Consider the following 17,701-nt stretch of genomic DNA (forward strand, 5'->3'; position numbering starts at 1 on the left):
CTTCGAAATTTTCACGGTACTGTCCGGCACTGTCTATAACGTCTTCCTTGTACTGTCGTAACTAACGGTCGACTATTTTAAAAACCGACACTTTGCTTGTTTCCTCATGTACGACCCTCCCTTTTCTTACTTCAACAAAACGGTTGATCCCCTATGGGGAAAGTCGAAACTCGTAGCTATTGTTGCTCGAGGTCAGGTATACGAAAAGTGATCCGAGACCGAGCAAAATAATAAAAATATAGCTCTAACGTATAAAACTTTTAAGAAATATTCTTATTTCTAAAGCTAGAAAATTTAAAATATCTTTATTAATTGTAAAATAAAATAATTAAAAATATTACCAAAATATCCGCGTTATTATTGATAATTGTTATTTACTTATTTATTTTATTAGTAGTAATATATTTCTCGTATAATATTAAACATTTCCTTATATTATATTTTTGACAGAAAGCATTCGAATTTTCTTTTAATATATGGAACAAAATATTAAAAATTAAATGTCAATCATTAAAAAAACTGTAATATTTATTTATTAATGTTATAAAATATTCCTAGGAACAAAAATAAAAGAAAAGAAAATAGTTACACACGGCGAGATTCGATCCAGGGATCTCGCGGTTACAAAAGAAGAACGCTACCAACCGAGCCACCAGGGGCGCTTCGATAATGCTTCATCGCAACGTCTTAAGAAATGCTGGCAAATCTTCAACATTTTTTTTCAGACGAATGCTTGAGAAGCGCGTTCTCTCGCTTTAACAGAACTTGTTTCTAATTAGGTACTACACATAAAAAAATCCTCGTTTTAATTGGTGAGGGGCACGTCGTGCACTCCCCTTGTGAATAGAAGTAGCTACACCAAATATATTTTGTAATCCATATAAAAGTTGGTTGGTTGTTTCTTTTAGTATAATTCTATTATTGTCCAACATTTTGTCTATCATTTCTTTTTCCGATTCCATTAATTTTGACACGTATTCTTTTGTTTTTGTCATAACTTTTTCTTGACTTTTCTCATAAGTTTCTTTCATTTTGTCAGCATATTTCATTACTAAGCTTTCGTATGATCTACTTTTATACTTCTGACGTTTAACATGCGTCTTGTTTGAGGATGAGTCGGTTGAAGAACTATCGATTTCAATAGTTGACATATGATTGCTTTGTGAGCATTGTGTTACGGTAATTGACTCACGGATATCTTTTGAGCATCCAGGAACAGATCCATCTCTAGGATCCGGAGCATCTTCATAAATGCGATTATTAGAATCTATAGCAACAATATATAATAATTTGATTAATTATATTATGCATTTACTTGAAAAGACAATTAAAAATATAATATAGGCTTTCGTACCGTCTCTTTCATATATAGGGATTAAGTCTACCGACACACATAGATTTTCTACATTATTTGAGTCTTCTGGCACACAGCTATCTATGCCTTCTTCTATTGCTATTGGTCTTGAATCTAATAACTCAGACATCTCTGTTGCATATGGAAAAGAAGATAAATAATTGCCCGATCCACTTTTTCCCATTTTTCTTTTAATTTCGTTATATTTTTCTATAAAATAATAAAATCATTATTAAAATTCATTATTTATGTTATATCAAAATTGCAAAAAATATAAAAATATATATTAATAATAAGATCATAATAATAGTGTAATTATACAGGGTGTCATGGAAATTTTAGCCCATACGAAGTAAGGAGGTAGATTGGCTCAAATTAAAAAGGAAAGACTTGTACTGTTTTGTGATATTCGCAATAATTAACGAAAAATTAAATAAAGAATATCGGCCAATCTGCGTGAATAGAAGCGCGCGGCGACAAGAGTCGTCCCACTGTAATCCTATACTAGGCGCGCGGCGAAGCGATGGGCGGATCGCTCTCCGAGACATGATGGTGGCGTGCGATATATCGCAATACCGCGCCGAAAAATGACCCGTCCCTTTAGTGGCGAGAAAATGATGCGTTATCAATTCCACACCACCTTGCGGTAGATAGCATGGTGCGCTTTTTTTATAGTGGTTTCGCCCATAGGCCTATTCCATTCTCAATTTAATATGAAACTTGTTCAAAATTCCGTTACTGTACGCTGAATGTATCGTAAATGTAAAAAATTAATGATGACAGTACCTTCACAAAAATTGATCCGTGGTTGAAAATCCCTCGATAAAATGTGTTGCACACGTTGGTAATGATACGAGCGTAATCCGTTACACGTAAAGCGTGATGTATCGCGTATCGCGAAAAACCAAATTCATGTGCCACACGACGCACGCTAGTTCCAGGATTTTCATAAAATGCTTCAAGAATCCTTTCTTCATCTCGTACACGAAAACGCACTACTGGACCGGTTATCCCGATATTATGCACGATACCCAGTTTCACATAATTATTGCACAACTCGTAAAACTGTACGTTCACTTGGCTTTCGTGCACGCCCGGAAAATCATTCCACGTAAATTAGGGCCGCGCGATAAGTATTTTCTCCCGCTAGCCCGTATGCCACAATCATATCCGTATATTCCTGCAGAATACACTTCATTTTCACTATTAATTTACTACGCGAACACAAGATTTTTACTAAAACCGTCTGAGCTCTCGCAGGCTGTTGCCAGAGTGCATACGCCAGCAGCACGCAACTACAGCTGAGCGGACATGCAAGTGTAAGCATACGTGTGAGCTCGGCGCCTGCGCATTATGATTACACTCACATGTCCGCTCAACTGTAGTTGCATGCTGCTGGCGTATGCACTCTGGCAACAGCCTGCGAGAGCTGAGACAGTTTTAGTAAAAATCATGTGTTCGCGTAGTAAATTAACAGTGAAAATGAAGTGTACTCTGCAGGAATATACGGATATGATTGTGGCATACGGGCTAGTCGGAGAAAATACTTATCGCGCGGCCGCAATTTACGTGGAATGATTTCCCGGGCGTGCACGAAAACCAAGTGGACGTACAATATTACGTGTTGTGCAATAATTATGTGAAATTGGGTGTCGTGCATAATATCGGGATAACCGGTCCAGCAGTGCGTCTTCGTGTACGAGATGAAGAAAGGATTCTGGAAGCATTTTATGAAAATCCTGGAACTAGCGTGCGTCATGTGGCACACGAATTTGGTTTTTCGCGATACGCAGTACATCACGCTTTATGTGTAATGGATTACGTCCGTATCATTACCAACGTGTGTAAACATTTTATCGAGGGATTTTCAACCACGGATCAATTTTTGTGAAGGTACTGTCATCATCAATTTTTTACATTTATGATACATTCAGCGTACAGTAACGGCATTTTGAACAAGTTTCATATTAAATTGAGAGTGGAATAGGCCTATGGGGGAAACCACTATAAAAAAAGCGCACCATGCTATCTACCGCAAGGTGGTGTGGAAATGATAGCGCATCATTTTCTCGCCACTAAAAGGACCGGTCATTTTTCGGCGCGGTATTGCGATATATCGCACGCCACCATCATGTCTCGGAGAGCGATCCGCCCATCGCTTCGCCGCGCGCCTAGTATAAGATTACAGTGGGACGACTCGTCGCCGCGCGCTTCTACTCACGCAGATTGGCCGATATTCTTTATTTAATTTTTCGTTAATTATTGCGAATATCACAAAACAGTACAAGTCCTTCCTTCTTAATTTGACCTAATCTACCTCCTTACTTCGTATGGGCTAAAATTTCCCTGACACCCTGTATAACTTACGTCTTAAAGTTTTAAAACGCGTTTGCATTTGCTTCCAGTTTTTTTTGTAACCTTTTTCGTTCATCCTTTTCTCTAAATTTTTAAATATTTCGTCTGCCCGAAATTTTTTATTATCTCAACATTTCATTATTTGCCTTTCTCGAATTAAGTTTAAGAAGCATCTAGTCTCTTCAATTTCCCAACTTTCTCTTTTTTTCGAAAAAACTTCCATTTTGAAACAACTTTAAGCAAATACGAATCTGGGGAACCTAGAAATAATTGATTCATGATATAACATTGTTTCAATCTCTCTCTCTCTCTCTCTCTCTCTCTCTCTCTCATACGATACAAATATTAAAATAAGTGTTCTATATGATGCTATATTAATTTTAAGATTTATTACTATCTTGATATGTTGTAGATAAATATGTACATACATCTGCAATTCAATAATTATACAAAAATATGTCGTATTAATGTATCAGTGTACAAATATGTAACATTGAAATAGATCATTCAATAATATTTGTCGAAACATTCTGTGAAGTTATAAAATTTCTTCGTAGTGCCACAAAACACACAAGGCTTGCTTGCAAAAAATTATAAAACCATACGATTTACTGTTTCATAACTATTAAAATTCTTTTAATTAGAATATATAATTAGAATATCTAATTAGAATTCTTTTAATTAGAATATATAATTAGATCTTATTTATTTGTTATCAACCTGCTGTGAGGTTAATTCATCAGCCGGCAAAACAAATTTAATGTGAGCATAATTAATACAGAATCAAACTACTAGTATATTGATAAAAACTAGTATATTGATAAAAACTAATTATATAAAGAATAAAGAACTAATTAAAGAACTAAATTAAGAACTAATTATATAAATAATGGCAATCACACTTACTTTAACTTATTGGCAGTTTTTGTATACTAGTACTCGTCACTCGTTGATACTTGATTATTCAGGTTGGCAATACGATTGTTATAACTCTCGTAGCGTTTACACGTCTTCTTAAGGCCGGATTTGTAAGTCTACTCCTTTTCCTCAGCAGGAGTAGCGTTACTACAACTGGTGTCAAAGCTGGCAGATCTCCGCCGCAAGCAACATGCAACACGGCGTGGAGGGGGTAATGAGGATGTGAGCGTAAGCGTACATGTGAGCTCAGCGCTTCGGCTAGCTTCGGATAGTAGAAGAGGACAGAATACAGTCTTTTGTCTCCTTCCTACCAAGCTGGCAACGAAAGACGGGCGACGCACGACGATGCTCGCTTCTCGATATCTCAATGCGTGCGACAGCGTTAAATGTTTTTCCCTTATAGCTTTTTATATTATACACATATTTTTTAACTGATAAATATATTTTTTTTCTGATAAATATTAATCTATTTAATATATTTTTTAACTAATAAATATATTATACATTTATCAGTTGTAAGAAAATATCGATATATTTTTTCATGTGAAAAATCAAATGACATAATTCTTATAAACAAATGTGTATATATATATATATATATATATATATATATACACACACACAGTGTGTCCTAGACCACCCGTACACCCCTTTTCTTTCAAAAACTAAGCATTTTAAAGAAAAACGTTTTCGACAAAAATTGTATGGTTTTGAGGGGAACATAAGATGGTGTCATTGGTTTGACCTTGGATGGCATCGTTAAGGTGAGGTCAAGGACACCTTTAATTTCTTAAATGGAACCACCTATTTTTTATTGCATATTCTTATAGCTTATGTCGAGAGCTTTCCAAAACACTATAATAAAGTATTTTTTCATCAAGTACTTTTCGAGTTATAAGGCTTGAAATAATTTCTTAATTTTACATAAACCATAAAATATCTAGTAAAATATTCATTTTTCGATTATCTTACCTTAATACTTTTATGTACAAAATAATGAGAGGAATCGATTGGTGTAAAGAAAACACAAAATTGTTTCGAAAAAAAATGTAATTTGCAATTAACAATTATATATATATATATATATATATATATATATTGTACATGTATATATATTCATTTTTAAGAATTATACGATTTGGTTTTTTAATGTGAAAAGATATATCACAATATTTTCTTACGATTAGCAAATATATATAATATATTTACCAGTTATAAAAATATCTAATATAACAAACTAAGAGAGAAAAACGTTTAACGCGGAAAGAACGAACTGTCAACTAACAGCGTAGCGCAGTGGGTAAGGCGCCTGATCAGTACGCTGCGTGTCGCTGGTTCAAATCTTACCTTCGAATTTTTTTTATCTTATTATTGTGTATATATATTTTTATTATTTTGGCAGACAAATTAGTATTTTAATTATAAAATATATTTAAAAATTATTGAATTAATTTATTTGCTATGCAATGAGAATTATAAATAATAATTAATTTTGAGTTTTTTATGAAATAAACATTTAATTATTTATTGCTTTGACTGATGTAATAACATCGGCGTAAAGCACGGTTTACACGGCATCTAACACCAGTAGTTGCAACAGCGGTTGTTACTAAACCTGATTTAACGTTGCCGTGTAAACGTACTCAATGTTCGATCTTAAATATCGGCGTTATCGTGGTGCATAAAATGCTGAGCGTTAGTTTATTCGCCACGGAAATCGGAATGTATTAAAGGGCTTCGCGCGATGCAGAAAAACCCTGTCAGCTGTTTCACCGATCTATTATAGGCGTGCGGTCGATGACTGCGTGACGTTACGCGTCGCGTGCCGATGTTCTGACGCGTGGTCTTAGCGTCGTTTTCGAGATATCGAACACGCTCCTGTTCTGGATTGGCTATTAATTAGTTAATTCCCACAGATGGAAGATCGCGGGGATACGCCGTGCCGACGAGAATAACTCGTCGGGGGTAGCTCTTCTCTCTACCTCGGTAACCGTTTGCAACGGCGGTGCGGCGGCGGGATCTTTTGCCGAAATCGAGATCACTCGATAATATCGGAGATCGCTCCAATATTCTTTTTGGCGGAATTTAGATGTAGTTCTGGATCTTAGCCTTAGGGCCTCCGCACAAAGTGTTCCGTAACGCTCTACGTTACGTTAAGTATTGTTCGTAAACTTAACTCCATACATAAACTTAAACTTCAGTCAACGCACAGAGAAAATCGTAACATAGAAATAGTAAGTATATCAGATCAGAACAGTTCGGAAATATTATCATATATAAGATAAATGTAAGACATTTTATATAAAACAAGGGACATATAAGTATTTAATGTGATAAATTAATAATCTTATTTGTGTATTTATTTAATTTTGTTTTAATAATCCACATAGATCATTAAAATATAATATATAACCTCTAATTTTCAAATAACCATATATATTTACACCTCTGTAGATTTTTCAATATTCACATTCTAATTTATATATGATTTTAATTACATCTAATTACTTCACTAATTCTATTTCAGATAATTCAACGTATATTTATATATTTAAATAGAAATAGAATAATTCCAGCTATTATAGAAAAATGGATCATGAATATAATTCCTGTACTTGGAACGAAGAATGGCCAGATACGATTAATGAAGAAATTTATGAGACAGATATTGAAAATACTAATATAAATGTTCCTGAAAAAATAGGCGATGATTATTTAATTGAATTATACAGAGAAAGAAGATTTTTATATGATAAAAAACATCGAGATTTTAAGGACAACGAATTAAAACATAATGCTTGGGAAGAAATTTCATTGATTATGACAAAAGACAAAAATCTAGGTAAGTAATAAATTTTTTACGTTATTAATAAATTTGTAATAAAGATTATTTTTTTTTATTTTCGTTTATAAAACAATAATTCAATTAATATAACTTTTTCCAGGAAATTATTATACTGCAGAATACTGCAAAAAAAGAATGACAACTTTAAGAGAACAATATGTAAAATTAAAAAAGGAATGTGATTTAAAGAGCGGAAGTGCAGCTTGTACTAAAAAAAAATCTTCTCTTTTATCGCAATTGTCCTTTCTACAAGAATTTATTCAAAGAAGACGGTAACTATTTTATTTTATTGTGTATTATATATACAGGGTGACCCATTTTAACTTAGGCAGCCAAATAACTCGAAAAATAAGCAAGATAGAGCAAAATGTTTTAGACAAAAGTTGTATGGTTTCGAGGGGGCCATAAGATGGTATCATTGGTTTGACCTTGAAGAGTCATTTGAAGGTCACGTGAAGGTCACTTCAATTTTTTTAAATGGAACATCCTATATATTTTTGTACATTCTTGTAGCTCATCTCGAGAGCTTTCCAAAACACTATAATTAAGTACATTTTCGTTAAGTACTTTTTGAGTTATGAGGCTTGAAATAATTTCTTAATTTTACATAAACCGTAAAATATCTTGTAAAATATTCATTTTTCGATTACCTTACCTTAATAGTTTTATGTACAAAATAATGAGAGGAATCAATTGATGTAAAGAAAACACATAGTTGTTTCGAAGAAAAAATATGTAATTTGCAATTAACAATTCCATATTTTTTCTTAAAAACAACTATGTGTTTTCTTTACACCAATTGATTCCTCTCATTATTTTGTACATAAAAGTATTAAGGTAAGATAATCGAAAAATGAATATTTTACAAGATATTTTACGGTTTATGTAAAATTAAGAAATTATTTCAAGCATCATAACTCAAAAAGTACTTAACGGAAAGGTACTTAATTATAGTGTTTTGGAAAGCTCTCGAAATAAGCTACAAGAATGTACAAAAATATATAGGGTATTCCATTTAAAAAAATTGAAGTGACCTTCACGTGACCTTCAAATGACTCTTCAAGGTCAAACCAATGATACCATCTTATGGCCCCCTCGAAACCATACAACTTTTGTCTAAAACATTTTTCTCTATCTTGCTTATTTTTCGAGTTATTTGGCTGCCTAAGTTAAAATGGGTCACCCTGTATATGGTTATTTGAAAATTAGAGGTTATATATTATATTTGAACGATATCTATGTGGATTATTAAAACAAAATTAAATAAATACACAAATAAGATTATTAATTTATCACATTAAATACTTATATGTCCCTTGTTTTATATAAAATGTCTTACATTTATCTTATATATGATAATATTTCCGAACTGTTCTGATCTGATATACTTACTATTTCTACGTTACGATTTTCTCTGTGCGTTGACTGAAGTTTAAGTTTATGTATGGAGTTAAGTTTACGAACAATACTTAACGTAACGTAGAGCGTTACGGAACACCTTGTGCGGAGGCCCTTAGGCCGAAACCGAAAGTGCTCGGCTGAGGAGGAGTTCGCTCCACCTTCTGTTCGGCGCTTTTAGGCGTTTTCTAGGATCGGTTCTAGGTTCGGATCGTACTTGCTATCGCAAGCGGAATCGGAATCTGGGTGCCGAGATAACGCCGAGGGCCTTTTTATACGCCGGGTAAGTAATCCCGCGCCGGCGTAAAAACGGGGTGCCCCCACCGAACGGCGGAAAAACGGTGCGGAACGGATCCACTCGGTGGGGCGCGGCGGAGCCGGGCGCGGGGGTTCTCACCCATGGCTCTTCGGGCGCCCTCGGCTGTCGTCGGCGCGGCTTGCCGACGGCTTCGGCCGTTGATCGGTTCGAAATTAACCGTTAATCGGCGCGACGCGGCGCGCCCCTGCCCCTGCCCGGCTGATGTTCGGCCGGGAACAGTAACATGCACTGGGGGTGCATCGTTACATCATCGCCATAATTGTATATAAGAAATATATTACAGGACAAAATTTTACATAAAACAAAAGAAGTTCAGCGTTACTTATCTGCCTTTCACTCGCGAATTAAACAGATAGCTTGTATCATTGCACCATATGTAATAAAAATATTTCTTGTAACACACATGTTTTGAGGCATGCGGATTCTGCGTCCCACAAAAAAATATTCCGGAAAATACTTTTTCTTTAAATGATAATAATGAAAATTCACATAAAAATATATACAAAAAATCTACATTTCAACCACAATGGATAGAAATGGAATTATTTAAACCGTGATTACGTGAAATGCCGCATAATAAAAGTTCATTTTTTTGCACTTTTTGTGATAAATCTATGGTTGGTGATTTATCACATATTTATTGTCACGCAGAATCCAAACCACATATAAACCAGTCTAAAAAAAATAAAACAGAAACAAAGAATACAGATATAGACATGATAGACGATTCCCTTTTGCCGTTTGATGAACGTAAAAAAGCAGCGGAAATACAATATGCCGCTTTAATTGCAGAAAAAACATACCTCATCAAACTGCACAAGAAATTATAAGTTTTTTTTTAATAAACTGCGACAAGATCCTAATGTGTTAAAAATAATGAGCATGGGTCGAACGAAATGTAGAAATATAATTTCCAACGTTTTGTATCCTGTTGAAAGTGAAAATGTCGCTAATAAGCTTTAAAATACAAAATTGTCTGTTTTTATTGATGAAACGTCAGATATTTGCAATGAAAAGTGGATGACATTTTTCGTTCGATACATTTGATCCCGAGACATTAGATATTCGCTCACAACTAGTCAAATTAAATAATATTGATGCGAAAGAGTGTAGCGCTAAAAGTTATTCCATGCATTTAAGTCTAAAATGTGAAAATTACAAATTCCCTTTATAAATATTGTTGCCCTGTCATGCGACAATGCACCTGTAATGATAGGGAAACATTTATCATTTAAAACCAAATTAGAAGAGATGTGCCAACATGTATTGAGTCAAAATTAGTGAAATCGGACACTAAAAATGGACCTATTGAATCCCAATCAGTTTAGTGCACACTTACGTTGCTATATGTGTAGAGAATACTCAGAAAAATTTTTGTCAAAAAATTCGCATTTTTGGCGATGTTATAAACAAATTAATTTATAAACGACTTTTTTTTCAAATTGATATATCTCCGGAAGTACTCGATGAAATTTGATGAAATTTTGAGGGTAGATTCGTGAAAAATAATTTAAAAGAAATAAAAAATAAAATTTATGAAAATTTAAAATTTGTTTTTAAATAATTAATTTTTAAATAAACAATTAAAAAATTAATCTACTTCTCGTAGGTTTAGAAAAAAAAGCTTTGAAGCATAATATTCCTTATGCTTTAAGCTATATTTACGCGAAAGAAAATTACTGTATTTCCAAATAGAATAAGAGTTATGAATATTTTAATGTGAAATGTACGAACGAGATATCTGTCACAGAAGACTCGCATCGGGTTATCTACCTTACAGACTCGCTTTCTATCATTGCAACTTTTGAAATTATTAATCTTATTTAACTGTGACTTGAAAAATGTTTATTATTTAACATTAGTATTCAAATAAATAACAAATACGTGTGCGTTTTATACATCATATATATACATAAGTACATGTTTATATTTATATATTCACTTTTACGCTTTCGGTATGTTTTGAAAAAATTTTACATTCCATAGTAGTTGAATTAACTATTTTATAACAGTGAAATTGTCGCGTTCCTGGGATACTTTTTGCTGTGGAGAAACGCGCTTCCAATTTTTTCTTATGTTTCTCGTATTCTATCAAAGAAGTAAAATCAAAAAATATTTTTTTAAAAAAGTTTTTTGCCCATTCGCACAATTTTTTTGTCGTTGTTATTTGCTTGTCGTTTTTATTTTGTAAGCTTGCACGATATGCATTTCTTTTAATGCACCCACCAATGCTGTCACAAGCCCCTTTACCGTGCGCGGTTGCAAAAAAGTGCCATTCGGCTTCAATTTTAAAATCCTTCTCGTGATTCAATAAATTTATAAAATTATATTTAAATAACTATAAGAAATTAGGCTCTGTGTATTAAAACATAAACTTAAATTTAAAGGCCATAAGAGCTAAACGCGGATGATAGTGCGTAAGTTCAACGAGAAAATAAGTTTTTCGTTGAAACTTATTTGTGTGCACAGGGCACAAATTTTCTTGGTACGATACCAAGCAAATTTTAAATAATTCTCAATTCGAGAATTTATTTAATTATTATCCCTCTTTCCCCCCTGTAATGTTGTAGGCGAGAAAAATATCGGGCCGAAAGTCGCTGAATCGGGAATCGAACCCGAGTCTTTCGCTTGCCGGGCGACTGCTCTTACCACTGAGCTATTCAGACCCTTCAACTCGATACTTCTCGGTCGCCTACAATTATATATTAAATTGAAGAATAACGCCATCTTCCGCCGGCGTGAATTATATTTGTTTTTATATTGAGAGCCTGCTCCATCGGAGAAATAAATAATTTTCTTGATGTTCTTCGCGCCAAATTTTTTTTTTAAAAAACTTATCATTCTAGAATTGTACAAATGTACACCAGCAGCATCGTGATTTATATATTCAGAGAAGACTACGAAGTTAACATGTTGTTTTACACCATTTTTTTTGTAATATATTACATATACATGTAATGTGGCTTGGTCTTTTGACCAGTGCTGCGATTGTATCGCATCTTGGACATGGAAAGAATAATTTTCTGAAAAATCTAAAGTAACTATGAATTCACCGTCACCTATCGAGTCTTTCAATTCTTGTAAATATTTTCCTTGAGATTTCGCAATAAAATCATGTTTTAAAAGAATCGATAAATCTGTACTGAGATTTTTCAAAAAAATATTTTGATTTTCTGTTTGACTAAGAAGCTGACATCTAGAAACAAAATTTTGATTGTAAACAAAACATAAAAATTTCGATATACTGAAAAAACGAAATGAATACGATTACCTATCAGTCGTGAGCCACTGATTATACGTTATTTCTGAAATAGCATATTTTTTAAAAATCGACTGTAGTTCTTTCATAATTCTATCAAAACCAGGGCAGTTTTTACAATTTCCCAGAAACAATTTGCATTTGAGACTGAACAAATAATATCGTTAAAGTACTGCTTATAGTCTGTCCCAAAAGTGATTTTTTTCCTATCGAATTCGTGTTGAAGACCTCTTAATTTTAGTCTAATATTTCCGTGTGTTTTGCAGACGCAGAAGTTGTGCGTATTTTTGGGACCAGCTAGTATACATTGAGGTGGCCTCAATGTTCTGAATACTGACAAAGAAATTTTTAAATCAGGACAATTGTTTAAAAAATCAGCATGCAACTCTGATAGATTTCCCAACAACAAACGTTTCTGAAAACAATTTTGAAATTTAATTTAAAAACGTAAATTTACAATCAAAATCAAAATTAATGTTTTTATAATAATATTGAATAATTGATAAATTTGTTGATAATATTTTCTATTTTAAATTACCGTTTCATGACGACGTTTCCCGTTAACAATAACAGATTTATAATCTTTCATCCCTGGCATAACTCGACTCACATTATCGGAAAGAAAAAAATCTCGCACTTTATTTATTATGTCTATATTCATAGAGTTGCCTTTCTTTTTATCGGGATAAGTACCGTAACCATTTTCTTTCTTCAATTTTCGAGCCATTATCACCACGTGTTTGCTCACTGAAAATTCTTTCGCGGTTCTCCGAATAGACCATTCGACCGGCATGGTTGTAAGTAAAAAAATTTTCTCTTTTCGATTAGCTGCTTGTAATAATGCTGATTTTAAATCCGCGATCCAGTTATCATGATTTTCTTCATTATTTAAACTTGAATTCGGACTAATAATTGATTTACGAATAAACTCTTCATTATTTTCTAACAAATTAAAATCTAATTTGCCGTCAGGTGATTCCATGACAGCTTTTTCTAAAACGGAAACTAATTTTATTCGTTTTATTTCTTTATCTATTTTTTGACACTTATAATCTGGATCCTTGGACGATACATCAATATCCATATCTTCTTCTTTCTCTTGCGTATCTACTTCTTCTGTAGTCTTATCCATTCGTTTTTCCGCGACATTACTTACTGTTATTAAATGATCTTTTTTCTTATATAGCTGCGTTCTACATGATTGGCAAATGTACTGACCTTGCCAATTGCGAAATTTTTCGTCACATGCACTTGTCAAAAACACTAAATTTATCCGGTAGCACTTGTGACCTTTCTTTTGGAAAGGATTGCAGCATTTTGGCGGAGGTGTCATTACAACTTAGACAATAGACTTACTGAACGACAATGCGTCTGCTCGAAGAAAAAAAAAACAAAACAAAACACAACACGCCGTGTCGATTGTTGCTTGTTTTTCAATCAATGATATCGATACAGTAGATTGCGATCTGTTTTTTTTTTTTTTTATAGTAATATACCAACGAACGTATTTGTTATTTATTTGAATACTAATGTTAAATAATAAACATTTTTCAAGTCACAGTTAAATAAGATTAATAATTTCAAAAGTTGCAATGATAGAAAGCGAGTCTGTAAGGTAGATAACCCGATGCGAGTCTTCTGTGACAGATATCTCGTTCGTACATTTCACATTAAAATATTCATAACTCTTATTCTATTTGGAAATACAGTAATTTTCTTTCGCGTAAATATAGCTTAAAGCATAAGGAATATTATGCTTCAAAGCTTTTTTTTCTAAACCTACGAGAAGTAAATTAATTTTTTAATTGTTTATTTAAAAATTAATTATTTAAAAACAAATTTTAAATTTTCATAAATTTTATTTTTTATTTCTTTTAAATTATTTTTCACGAATCTACCCTCAAAATTTCATCAAATTTCATCGAGTACTTCCGGAGATATATCAATTTGAAAAAAAAGTCGTTTATAAATTAATTTGTTTATAACATCGCCAAAAATGCGAATTTTTTGACAAAAATTTTTCTGAGTATTCTCTACACATATAGCAACGTAAGTGTGCACTAAACTGATTGGGATTCAATAGGTCCATTTTTAGTGTCCGATTTCACTAATTTTGACTCATTAACATTTCCGTGCCCATGTCATTCAGCTGCGTTAGCTGCACACGCTGCATGTGCGAAAATACCATCATTTTGTGACGAAAAAAAAATAGCTAATTATATTAATAGCAGTCCAAAACGCGTGTCAATTTTTCAAGAATTTTGCGATTGCTTTCAAGAAAGTAATCGCAAAATTTTAAAATTAAGTGAAACGCGCTGGCTACCTCACCACACATGTGTCGAAAGGCTTCTTGAATCGTGGGATACAATTAAAAATTTTCTACAGGAAATGGTTGTGAGCGATAAAACAAAATCTGGAGAATATCTTTTGTCTATGATGGATAATATAGAAATGAAAACTTATTTTCTTTTTCTGAAATATATTTTAAATTTTTTAAATATATTCAATGCATATTTCCAATCAACAGAAACGAGAAATCATTTATTGCAGTTTAAATCAGTTAATTTCCTCTCCCAAGTCTGTCAAAATTTTGTTAAAAAAGAATATCTACAAAACAGCCACAAATATAGATTTTTCGCAGAAACAAATTCAGAAAAATATAAATGAAATTTTTGTTGGATCACAATGTGAAGCATATCTTAATACTTTAATAATAGAGGATCATATAGAAGCAGTTGTAACCCCATTCGACAGAATTGTTTACAATTTTATATAACTGCTGCACAGGAAATACGTAAAAGATTGCCTATTACACATAATTTTTTAATAAAATATTACACAAAATTTTTTAATAAAATTATAAGTTTTTGATCCACCTATATCTTTATTCGATAATAATAGAGAAACATCGTTTCAGCATGTTTCTTTTATTGCTAAATATCTTGGTGGTTTCGATGAAGGATCCTTAAAAAAAGAGTGGCTTGCGTTATCAACAGATTTAACTCAAAAAGAGAAAGAAAATCTATCGAAATTAAAATTTGATGATATGTGGAAAAAAATCTTACAGTACCAATTGTCAAATAATACTTATAAATATCCCATTTTGAGAAATGTTTCGAGTACTGTTCGAGCACTTCCTAATTCAAATGCAGATCCGGAGAGAATGTTTTCAATTTTAATTTATTTAAAATAAAAAAAAACGCAACAAACTTTCTTCGACCACTGTTAATGCTTCTTGTGTAATAAAATCAGCACTGAAAGCTAGAGGTGGAACAGCTATAAGCATGACAATAAGCAAACAACATTTATCTCGAATGTTATCTAATAAATTATATCCAGCTTATCCTAAAAAAGAAAAAAGTAGTTTAACTTTATATGCAGCAGATGAAAGTGTCGGTTAATCGTTTACAACGCAATAGTAATAAAAGAGAACAAATACTTCATAAATATTAAAAAATTTCTTGTCGCTAATTGACATCAAACATGCAAAATATTAAAAAATTTCTTGTCGCTAATTGACACCAAACTTGCAAAATATTAAAAAATTTCTTGTCGCTAATTGACACCAAACTTGCAAAATGTTAAAAAATTTCTTGTCGCTAATTGATACCAGACTTAAAAAATATTAATGTGTAAAAAATATCTTTTTAAAAAATATAACCTGCATAAATGTAATATAGATAATTATATGTAAATATATTAGTGCAATATAATATTATTTAAAGTGTGGTACAATAGGGCTTCGGGCGAAGGTCCACACTCTAAAATAAAAAACCTAACGTTTTCACCATTCATTTATATTATTTTTATATTATTGTCACAATGCAAACGTATAAGTAGTCAGTATACGTTTGTTGTCGTTATTATTGCAAATATATTGTTACGTTTGCGGAACGACTTCGATATATCGCAACGTGCACGATGCAATCGGCACATTCATTAATTATTATGTATTATATATGTTGTATATTATGTATGCGTTATGTATTATATATTAGCGATTTTAAGATACGTATATTTAATACATAACGCATACATAATATATAATATAATAATACAAAAAGGCTGTAAAAACATTTAACGCTGTTACGCATATTAAATAAAGCGAGAGGCCAGAGGCAACGAGAACGAGAAGCATTGCCTCGTCGCCGACTATGGAAAGTGAGAAGGAGACAGAAAACAATATCTCTGTCCTCCTCTACTATCCGAAGCTAGCCGAGGCTCCAGTTCTCACGGTACGCAATTTACGTCTGCGCGTGTCATCCCCTCCACTATGGTTGCTCGTTGCCCGCGTGGGCATTCTGGCATCACTGCCGATACCTCCCGACTCTCGGGACGCTCGAAGCCACAGGGCGCACTCTGGGCATTCGAAGCTTACCGAGCTCCTATCCTTGCTCTGGTCCAGAGCACGATCGCTACCGTGCCCGATCGGGTGCACTTGACAACCAGTAGCATCCCGTCGAGCCACGGACGATCCGGTACGGGCGTTCTCATACTCGGTCGGTTGCAACCGACGTCCGGAACTGTCCGGCTCGTATCCTTGAAGACTTGATAGCCGTTTCCACGGCTCCTGGACGACAGCCGTTTCCACGGCTCCTGGACGACAGCTGTTTCCACGGTTCCCGGACGACAGCCGTTTCCACGGCTCCCGGACAATAATCGTTTCCACGGCTCCTGGACGACAGCCGTTTCCACGGCTCCTGGACGACAGCCGTTTCCACGGCTCCCGGACGACAGCCGTTGCTACGACTCCTGGAATAACAGCCGTTTTCACGGCTCTTGGAATAACAGCCGTTTTCACGGCTCCTGGAACGAATAAAGCACAACCGCCTTCACGGCCCTAGATCCCAACCGTGTTCCTACCCGATAGCGATACCCGCGTTTTCGACCGAACCGACCGTTTCATTGGTCTCGCGTTGCACCAATCCGTGTCCGTTAGCTGTTCTGCAGTGACCTGTCTTAACTCCCCTGTAGCGGGATTCTCTAACATCTTAACGATGATTGTCGTTATCGTTAATTATCGATTTTTTTCGCTTGCGCGATCGACGATATCGATGTGACGTGATTCAGTAACTAAGCCTTAACGATTTTTATCGATGCAAAATTCGTTATTATTGTATCGACAAAATTCGGTAATGATTCGATAAATTTGACAACATTGCAGTTTCTCAGCAGTAAAATTCTAGTAACTTTTAGTGAAATTTACGAACGCAGACAAAAATAGAGCTGCGATGTCTGAACTATTCAAGTAAA

Source organism: Camponotus vicinus, unplaced genomic scaffold, assembly GCF_025532165.1.
Source record: "Camponotus vicinus isolate PSW18456_S1 unplaced genomic scaffold, iyCamVici1.0 SCAF_8, whole genome shotgun sequence".
NCBI lineage: Eukaryota > Metazoa > Arthropoda > Insecta > Hymenoptera > Formicidae > Camponotus > Camponotus vicinus.